Source organism: Antechinus flavipes, chromosome 1, assembly GCF_016432865.1.
Source record: "Antechinus flavipes isolate AdamAnt ecotype Samford, QLD, Australia chromosome 1, AdamAnt_v2, whole genome shotgun sequence".
Taxonomy (NCBI): domain Eukaryota; kingdom Metazoa; phylum Chordata; class Mammalia; order Dasyuromorphia; family Dasyuridae; genus Antechinus; species Antechinus flavipes.
In genome coordinates this window covers 605,587,683-605,597,872 of record NC_067398.1, presented here as the reverse complement: position 1 = coordinate 605,597,872, position 10,190 = coordinate 605,587,683, and the positions used below count along the sequence as shown (strand labels likewise).

Genomic DNA, 10,190 nt, shown 5'->3' with positions numbered 1-10,190 from the left:
TACTAGTAGAAGAACTCACAAATTCTTCTGAATAGATCATCTACAATTTTTTTCTATCTAACCTCAGCTATGCCTTTATTTTTTTTTATTTAAAAATATTTATTATTTATTTTAAACTAATTAAATTTTGAGTTTCAGATTTTCTCCCTCCTAATTCTTCTTACACATACTGTGTTGGCAAATAGTTTATGAATTTTCATGTTAAATCATGCAAATCATATTTACATATTAGCAATACCATAAAATAAGAAAATTATACTTCAGTTTGGACCCAGAGTTCATCAGTTACCTGCCTGGAAGTAGATAGCATTTTTTTTTCCAGGAGTGGGTAGTATTTTTTCATCATGAGTTCTTTGGAACTGTCTTAGATCAGGGTTTTGATTAGAGTATTATAGTCTTTCACAGTTGATCATCATTACAATATTGTAATTACTGTGTACAATAATCATCTGGTTCTTCTCACCTCATTTTTCATTAGTTCATATAAATGTTATATATTTTTTTCTGAAACCACTCTCCCCCTGGTACTGCATCATATTCAAATACCACAACTTGTTATAAAATTTCCCATTTGATGAGCATTCCAACAATTTCTAATTATTTACCACCACAAAAAGAGTTGTTATATTTTTGTATGCTTTCTTTTTATTCTTTACTCTCTTTGGGCTATAGATCTAGTAGTGTTATTATTGTATCAAAAAATATGCACAGTTTTATAATGCTTTAGGAACAGGTCCAGATCATTCTCTAGAATGGTTGGACTAGCCCACTATTCCACCAATAGTACATCAATATATTTATTTTTCCTCTTCTCTTTTAGCATTTGTTATTTCTGATAGAGGTGGAATGGTACCTTAAAGTTCTTTTAACTTGCCTTTCTCTAATCAATAGTGATTTAGCACATTTTTGTATGACTATAGATAGTTTTGATTTCTTTTTTAAAAAGCATTTTATTTTTCCAAATATAAACAAAGTTCTCAGCATTCACCTCTGCAAAATCCTGTGCTCCTAACCTTTCTCCTCTATCCCTCCTCACCTCTCCCCAAGATAGCAAGCAATCTGACACAGGCCTAATATCTACAATTCCTCCAAACATCTTTCTATATTCGTCTTGCTGTGCAAGAAAAATCAGATCAAAAGTGAAAAAAAATTTTTAAAAAGCAAGCAAGAAAACAAACAATAACAATAGTGAATACTATAACAATAACAAAGGTGAAAATACTATGCTTTGATCCAAATTCTGTCTTCATAGTTCTCTCTGGGTGCAATTAATACTTTCCATCCTAAGTATATTGTAATTGCCTTGAATGTGTTGAAAAGAATCAACCATGACAGTTGATCATAGCATATTTTTGTGTTAGTATCTACAATGTTCTTTTGGTTTTCTGTTCACTTCAATTAGCATCAGTTCTTGTAAGTCTTTATAAGCTTTTTCAAAAATCAGCCTGCTCATCATTTGTTGTAGAACAACAATATTCTGTTAAGTAAATATATCATAACTTATTCAGCCATTCCTTAACTGATGGACATCTACTCGATTTCCAGCTCTTTGCCCCTACAAAAAGGACTGCTTCAAAAATTTTTGTTCATGTGGATCCTTTCCTCCCTTTTATGATCTCCTTGATATACAGACCCAGTAGAGACCCAGCTAGATCAATGCATATGCATAGTTTGATAGCTTGTTGGCCATAGTTCCAAATTGCTCTCCAGGATGGTTGGTTGATTTTTCAACTCCACCAACAAGATATCAGTGTTCTAGTTCCTCCTCCAACATTTATCAGTGTCTTTTCCTGTCATCTTGGCCATTGATTTCTTCTTCTAAAAAGTGCCTCTTCCTATCTTTTGATTATTTACTAATTAGGGAATGGCTCTTATTTCTTTATAAATTTGACGGCACTATATATTTGAAAAAGTAAGTCTTTATCCCAGTTTCTTCTGTTTATACTTCTCTCTTTCATTCTTTATCTTATCTCTCCTCAAAAGGCTTCTAACCATTGCCTTCCTCATTCTTCTCCTGTCTTCCTACTATATAAGATAGATTTCTATTTGCAAGTGAATGTGTATATTTACTTTTTCTCTTTGAGTCAATTCTAATGAGAGTTAAGTTTTGTCTGTTACTCCTTCTACATTCCCCCTTCACTATAAAAGTTTTAACTTGTGCACCTCCTTTATGTAAGGAAATTTACCCCAATCTACATCTTTCCTCTTTCTTCCATCGTGTCTCTCTCAACAATCTATTCTTTTTTGGATATCATCTCAACATAATCAGTTCACACTCATGTCCTCTGTCTATTTAGTAAGAATGATCAGCTTATTAGGAGTTACAAGTGTCATCTTCCCATATATGGATATAAAATGTTTAACTCCACTGAATTCCTTAAAATTACTCTTTTCAAAATTTTTTTTTAAGTTTATGCTTCCTTTGACTCTTTTGTTTGAATGTCAATTTTTCTATTTTGCTTTGGTCTTTTCATCAGAAATGCTTAAAAATCCTATATTCCTTAAATATTTTTTCTTGAAATATGATGTACAGATTTTTTTTTCATTTTTTTTTTTTTTTTGGTTAGTTCAATTATTCTGAAATTATTTTTCCCTGATCTATTTTCCTGGTTTTGTTGTTTTTCTGATGAGATATTTCATATTTTTTTCTGTCTTTTTCCCCATTCTTTTAACTTCATTTTATTGTTTCTTGAAGTCTCTAGCCCACTTCTAATTTTTAAGTAATTATTTTTAATAACTATTTTGGACCTTTTTTCTCATTTAACTTATTTCACTTTTTAAAAAGTTCTCAGTGGATTTTTGAGCCTTTTTTACCAAGCTATTATTTCTTTTTATCATAATTTTCTTATATCATTCTTTTTTCTTTTTAAAAATTTTCCCCCTAAGTAATCTTAGACTAGAAAAGATGTCTACCTCTGACCTTTTGTTAGCTCTGTCACTATAAAATTTGATTTGAAGCATTATTTTAAACTTGTTTGAAAGGAAATGTTAGGTCCTGGCCTGCTATTTTGGCTCTACCTTTGTGCATTTTTTTATCATATTTTAGTCATTCAAATGAAAATACATTCATACAAATACACACACATTTGTATACATATATGTGTGTGTATATTTGTATGTATGTAAATGTAAGCATTAAAATACTACAAATATGAGAATGTGAAGTTTTATTAGTTATCAGCATTCACTATTGAATAGAACATCCTAGATACTTTAATTATCTCTCTCTTTTTTAAAAATAACTTTTTATTGATAGAATCCATGCCAGGGTAATTTTTTACAGCATTATTCCTTGCACTCACTTCTATTCTGATTTTTTCCCTCCCTCCTTTCACCCCCTCCCCCAGATGGCAAGCAGCTCTTTACATGTTAAATAGGTTACAGTATATCCTAGATACAATATATGTGTGCAGAACTGAACAGTTTTCTTGTTGCACAGGGAGAATTGGATTCAGAAGGTATAAATAACCCGGGAAGAAAAACAAAAATGCAAGCAGTTTATAATCATTTTCCAGTGTTCTTTCTTTGGGTGTAGCTGCTTCTGTCCATCCTTGATCAATTGAAACTGAATTAGCTCTCTTTATTGAAGAGATCCACTTCCATCTGAATACATCCTCAAACAGTATCGTTGTTGAGGTATATAATGATCTCCTGGTTCTGCTCATTTCACTTAGCATCAGTTCATGTAAGTCTCGCCAGTTCTCTCTGTATTCATCCTGCTGGTCATTCCTTACAGAACAATAATATTCCATAATGTTCATATACCACAATTTACTCAACCATTCTCCAACTGATGGGCATCCATTCATTTTCAGCTTCTAGCCACTACAAACAGGGCTGCCACAAACATTTTGGCACATACAGGTCCCTTTCCCTTCTTTAGTATCTCTTTGGAGTATAAGAATTATCTCTTTAAACAACTAATTCTAATCCCTTCTCTCTAAATTTCAGCAAAAAATCTGATCTATTACTTCCCTGAGAAGAGAAAACCCTTCAAACTAAAATTCATTCAACTCCATTCCTCTCATATACTCAGTGTTAACCTCCTCCTCCTCCTCTGACTTAGTCCATAAATAAGATAAAATTTTCTTCCTTTGTATAGTTAACTTCTCAATCTGTCCATTTTCTCCCATCAACTCTTTGGGTTTTTTCCAACAATTATTACCTATTTTATTGACATTTTTAATTCCTTCACCTCTTGTTTCTTCCATGTCCCCCCCACACTATACATTTGATAAAACAACAGCAGAATCACATAAGACCTAGCAGCAGCTGCACTAAAAGACCACAGATCTTGAAACAAATCTAATAGTGGTATTGCTGGCACAGTATTATAGGTGAACTGAGAATTTGATTCCTCTGATCTACACCGCTGCCAAATAGATATTTCTAAAGCACAAGTTTGACACTTATTCACAAAGTTTCAGTGGCTCTCTATTACATATACTATCATATACAAATGAATTTTTTGGGTCTTTTACATATTTGAAAACAATCTCTCCCTTTAAAGTCCTTCATAATTTAGATCTGGACAAGCATTCTTTTCTTGTTTCTGTCCAGGAAAATACAGACTTCTGAATGTCAGCCTTTGTATCTTTAGTACCTACCAGAGTATCTTCCATTATAAAGATTTAATGAATGCTTATTGCACTTAAATTCAAATAAGATTTTCCCCAAATTCTTACAATTTCCTGTGGTAAAAAGTTTTTATTTCTTCAAGTACTTTGGGAAAAGTATTTATTCTTTTATTTCTGGCATAGTCTCTACTGTTCTGTGCATCCTGCTCAGACTCCTCTATGCTTCATTTGAGAAAGGCTTTCTTAAAATGTACCATCCAGGCAGAACTGAATTCAGCACTCTAGATCTTGATTCTATCTGCCTTAGTTCTGGACAGCAGAATTCTCCTTAAGCAGACTGAGATGTAACTTTGCTGTCTGCCTAGTTATATTTTAGCGTTGATACATATTGAATTTAGAATCCTTAAGCCCCACTTGTTTTTCACACTAAATATTGTCTAACATATTTTCCCTATCCTGTACTGGTTTGGATTACTTTTTGAATTTATAGAATTTTACATTCTTTTCCAAAAGAATTTCAACTTTTTATTTTTAAACAATTGGCTAAGAGTAAATTAGACTGATTAAATCTTATTCATAGAAACAATGTTCTGCCAATCAGTTATAAACATTCTATGAGACTAAATTTGGTCTATTATTTAAATGTTTTTTAAATAATATGCCATCCAACATGGTAACTATACATCTCAGCCTTTCCTCATCTCAAAAACTGATAAATATACCATTTATTGCTTCAATATATTCACTGATAAAAAAAAATTACAGGTCCAAAGCCAATTGATTGGGATGCTCAATGACAAGCTTATAAATTTCTTCATTTCTTAATATATCATTTTCTTATTCAACCAAACATGTCTTATAACAAACTTTTTATAAGAAAGAGAAAAAAGTAGTCCAGCTAAGCCAGCCAACAAACACATTAACACTTTCTGAAACTATAATCACTAGCATTTATGTAGTGCTTTAATTTGCCTTAGCAAACATTATTTATTTGAATTTCATAACAGCACATTATTAGTTATTACTATTCTCATTTTGCTGATGAGAACCTTTGACAGTTAATTTACTTTTGCATAGAAAGTACATAAGGCTGGATTTGAATTCATTCATGTCTTCTTGACTTCAGGTCCAGCACTTTATCCACTGAACCACCATATGCCCAGGATAGTATACATAGTACATGCCAATTCTGTAAACAAATGAGGGAAGTAGATTTTCCAAAATTTTCTCTAGAGTCATTGGTCATTATACTTGCTTACTCAGATTTAGTTTAATTTTTTGTTCTTTTGTATTATATTGTTATAATTGTTATGTATATAATTTTTGTCATTCTCTTTTAGTCTTTACCAATATACCTCTCTCTCTTCATGTTCCTTTGAATGCTTCATGTTTATCATTCTTACATTGAATAATAATGCTTTATATTTATATCCCCTAATTTGTTCAGCCATTCTCCAATTATCAAGATTTATTAGGTATCCAATTCTTTTCTTCCACAAATTTGTTGCTATTAATATTTTGGTAGAAATAGGGTCTTTCTTTCTTTGAACTTTTATGTTAAATGGTGGGAATTGTGGGTGAGAGTTTATGATCATTTTATTCACTTTTGAAACATAATTTCAAGTTACTTTCAAATCACTTCTCTCCTAAATAGTCACAAAAAGCTTATCTCATAGAATCACAAAATTTTCCAGCCATGTAGAAGAGGGGGATAGTGTTTTTGCCATAGATATGTTTTCATTGAATAAGACAGTGGAGTTATGTTATAGTAGAAGAAATTTACATTAGACAACATTTGCTGACAAAAATTTATTAGAAAAATATTGTGTAGACAACTTTTTTCCTGAGAAAGTGAAAAACCTGGCCTAAGGCAGAATAATAACCTATTTTACCTCTTAATTTGAATATTAGAGGAGGGAAAATGGCAATCAAGACATTTTATTAAGTCATATTCCCTTTGGCTATTTACCGAATCAATCGTAAATCTCTGACTGCATGCAACAAACATGGAGGCAAAGGATCTGAGTTCAGTTCTTGCATCTGAAGTTACAACATACATATTCTTGGAGAATTTGGTCTTTCTGGTACTCAGTTTTCTCATCTATAAAATGAGACAGTTGAATTAGACAATGTATAAGATTCCTTAAAATTCTACAGCTGGATCCATCTACTTCTTTTGCTCTCAACATACTAATGAAAATAGCTGGAAGGAGTTGTGAAAATATTTTGATTGAGTCCTTTACAAAATTATGTTGTCTTATTCCAACTGTGCCTCCATCCTTCTTTTTCCTAACTAATTTTCTACTTCACTCTCTCTACTTTTTTTTCTCCTCAAGCATTCCATAGCTCCTCTCAACTCATTCTTCCAGCTAAGGCCTTATCTCATCATTCATCAAATAAACTGAACTGTACGCACCTATTCATCTCACATCCCCTGAACATCATTTCTCACTATCTTGTTCTTCATTCTAGTCTCTAATGATAAGGCTGACCTTCTTTTTGAAAAATCATTTCCTCCACAATTACCTTAATCCTACTCCTCCTGTCTTCTCCAGCACATTGTATTCAGTCTTCCATACTCTCCCCTCACTTTTCAGTCTCTTCTTATCTGCTTGTTTTTCCTAAAGCACACACACACCTATGTGTCATCTATCTTTAGAAACCAATACTAGATCATAACTTCCTTGGTAACTGTTAATAAATTTTCACAAAAATCTTAGTTCACTTTTGAATTACTATAGCTTTTGGGACTTTTGGAACATCTTGTATATTTAATCACACAGGATGGAAATTGTTTTATACCTTTAATATGGGCTTTTATTTGAACTGGTCTTAAGTCAGTTTACAGGGAAAGCTCATCTCTTCCCCCAACTACTACCATCAATCTCAAAAAACTTATGGTGAGATAGAACATTGTCATTCAAAACTACATTGGGTGCATGGAAGAAATTTGGGGGCCATTCATTATAGTTCTGACAATAAAAAGAAGAGAAAGAATATGTATTAAGGGAAAAGGTACAAAAAGTTTTTTATTAAATAATTTATATGTAAAGCAGCACACAGTACCTTTTCCACTTTCCTCCCCCTCTCCCCCCATCTTCAACCTCTACACCTGGTCTGGATATTTGTTAAAAAGCTCCTTTGTTCAGGAACTAGAAACTGAGTGGATACCTATCAGTTGAGGAATGGCTGAATAAATTATGACATATGAATGTTATGAAATATTAATGTTCTATAAGAAACAATTAATGATTATATCAGAAAGGCCTGGAGAGACTTACATAAACTGAAGCTAAATGAAGTGAGTAGAACCAAGAGAACATTGTACATAGCAACAAGAAGATTATGTGAACCCTGATGAATATGACTCTTTTCAACAATGAGGTGATTCAGGTCAGTTCCAATAGACTTGTGATGGGGAGAGCCATCTGCATCTGGAGAGAGCACTGTGGAGACTAAATGTGGATTACAACATAGTGTTTTTATCTTTTTATTGTTTGCTTGCTTTTTTTTAAACTTTCTCATTTTTTCCCCTTTTTGATCTGATTTTTCTTGTGTAACATGATAAATGTGGAAATAAGTATAGAAAAATTGAACATATATTAGAATCTTTGCTGTATAGGGGAGAAAATGAGGGGAAGAAAGGGAGGACAAATGGAACACAAGGTTTTGCAAGGGTGAATGTTAAAAATGATCTTTGCATATATTTTGAAAATTAAAAAAAAACCTATTATATAAAATTTCCTTTGCTCTGTTTGGACAGAGCAGGACAACCTTCAGAGATGCAAGTAACACTCTGTAACAATGCATTATACCATATTTGTCAGGACTAATAAAAAAATACAATTAGAATCCTGAAGATGCACTGTAGAACTTTTTGCTGTAGCATACTTTGACTATTAATATGTTCACAATTCCAATTTTTAAATCCTGAATCAACTGCCCTTCCATATGATAAAATTATAAAAAAGATAAATAAAGCCATGCCAGTCTCATCTTATGTCATCATATCACATCTCTCTCTCTCCCTCCCTCAACCCCCCTTTCTCTCTTTTGTTTCTCTTTGAGTCTGTCTCTCTGTGTCTCTCTCTTTATCTTTTCCCCTTTTTTCTCCCCCAATCTTGTTTGGCAATTATTATGTCACAACTCTGCACAAAAACAAATGGAAAACATCAAAAACCAAAAAAACCCAATCCCACAGTCCATTAACAAAAATTTGCAGTAGACAATGGAGATCTCAGATTTGTCACATCTCCTGCTTATTGATCCACATTAGCCAGAAGGTGGAAAGAGAAGCCAGGATGGAACCTCCAATCCAGACAGAATTTGTGCTCAGGTCTGGCAATGATCTTGATGTTTATTATGCTCATAGTTAGGGTTGTAATCTTCTGCATCCTTTCAACAATGTCTAGGTACATGATGGTACCACAAGATAATATATTAGAATATATCAACATCATACTTCATGATTGAGTTGAAGGTAGTTTTGTGGATTACATAGGATTCCATACCTAAGAAAGATGGTTGACAGGGAGCTTCTGGGAATTAAAACTTCTCATTGCCAATGGTGATAATCTGACCATCAGGAAACCTCTAGCTCTTTTTTCAGGGAAGAGCTAAAGGAAACAGGGACTATATCTTGCTTGAAGTCTAAGGCAATATAATACAATTTCTCCTTGATGTTGTGGACATTTTCCCTCTCAGCTGTGATATTGAAATTGTACTCTCAGTCAGGATCTTCAAGAGGTAGCCTTACAACCAGCCATATTCAGACAGAGGATCACATGGGAAAGATAACATTCATATATGGGAACAGTGTGGGTTATACCATCATCACTAGAGTCCATCACAATACCAATAGTATGACCAGAGGCATACAGGGGCTACCCAGCCTGGATAGTAATGTTGGATAGAATGCTGAAGATCATCCTTTCTATTTATTATGAGATTCATGGGGGCTTTTGTAAGCAGTTCAGAGTACTCTTCAAAGACCACCAGAACTCATTGCAGAAAGTATGATGTCAGATCTTCTCCATGTCATTCCAGTTGGTGACAATAAGGTAGTCAAAGTCAGGACACCTCTCTTGTTCTGAGTCTCACCCTTCACTTAGCTATTCTTCTGTATTCACCAACACACACTGATGTCTGGAGCATCCAGCAATGGAAGGGAAGACAGCCCAAGGGGCACTGTTCCCCTAAAGCTAGTTTTACACATTATAATTTCATTGTCAACAATGAAAGCAGCAATATCATCATCCATGGTGAACTTTGAAGTAGCAATTTAAATCCTTAAAAGAGAGAGAGAGGGTAATATTAAACCTGGGGACAGGAGGGTAGCAAGTGCAACTAGGAGGAAGAATTCATAACTGAGACTGTTTTATCTTTGTCTTGGTAGCTTAGTGCATTATCTGGCATGTAGTAAAAATTTAATAAATGGGTATTGATGGAAGGATTAATGATCCTATGCTCTATTTTTAATAGGAACAGCTCAGTGGCACAGGCCTCTGGGCACAGAGTCAGAAAGACATGAGTAAAAATCTGACATGGAATCAGAAAGATTCATTTTTCTGAATGCAGATCTTATCTCTGATACTTACTAGTTGTGTGATCCTA

General features: G+C 33.3%; 1 pseudogene; it reads right to left on the bottom strand.

Annotated features, from left to right (window-relative positions):
• Nucleotides 1-8,823: 8,823 nt before the first annotated feature.
• On the bottom strand, nucleotides 8,824-9,837 carry LOC127547641 (actin, cytoplasmic 1-like; annotated as a pseudogene).
• Between the last annotated feature and the right edge of the window lie 353 nt (nucleotides 9,838-10,190).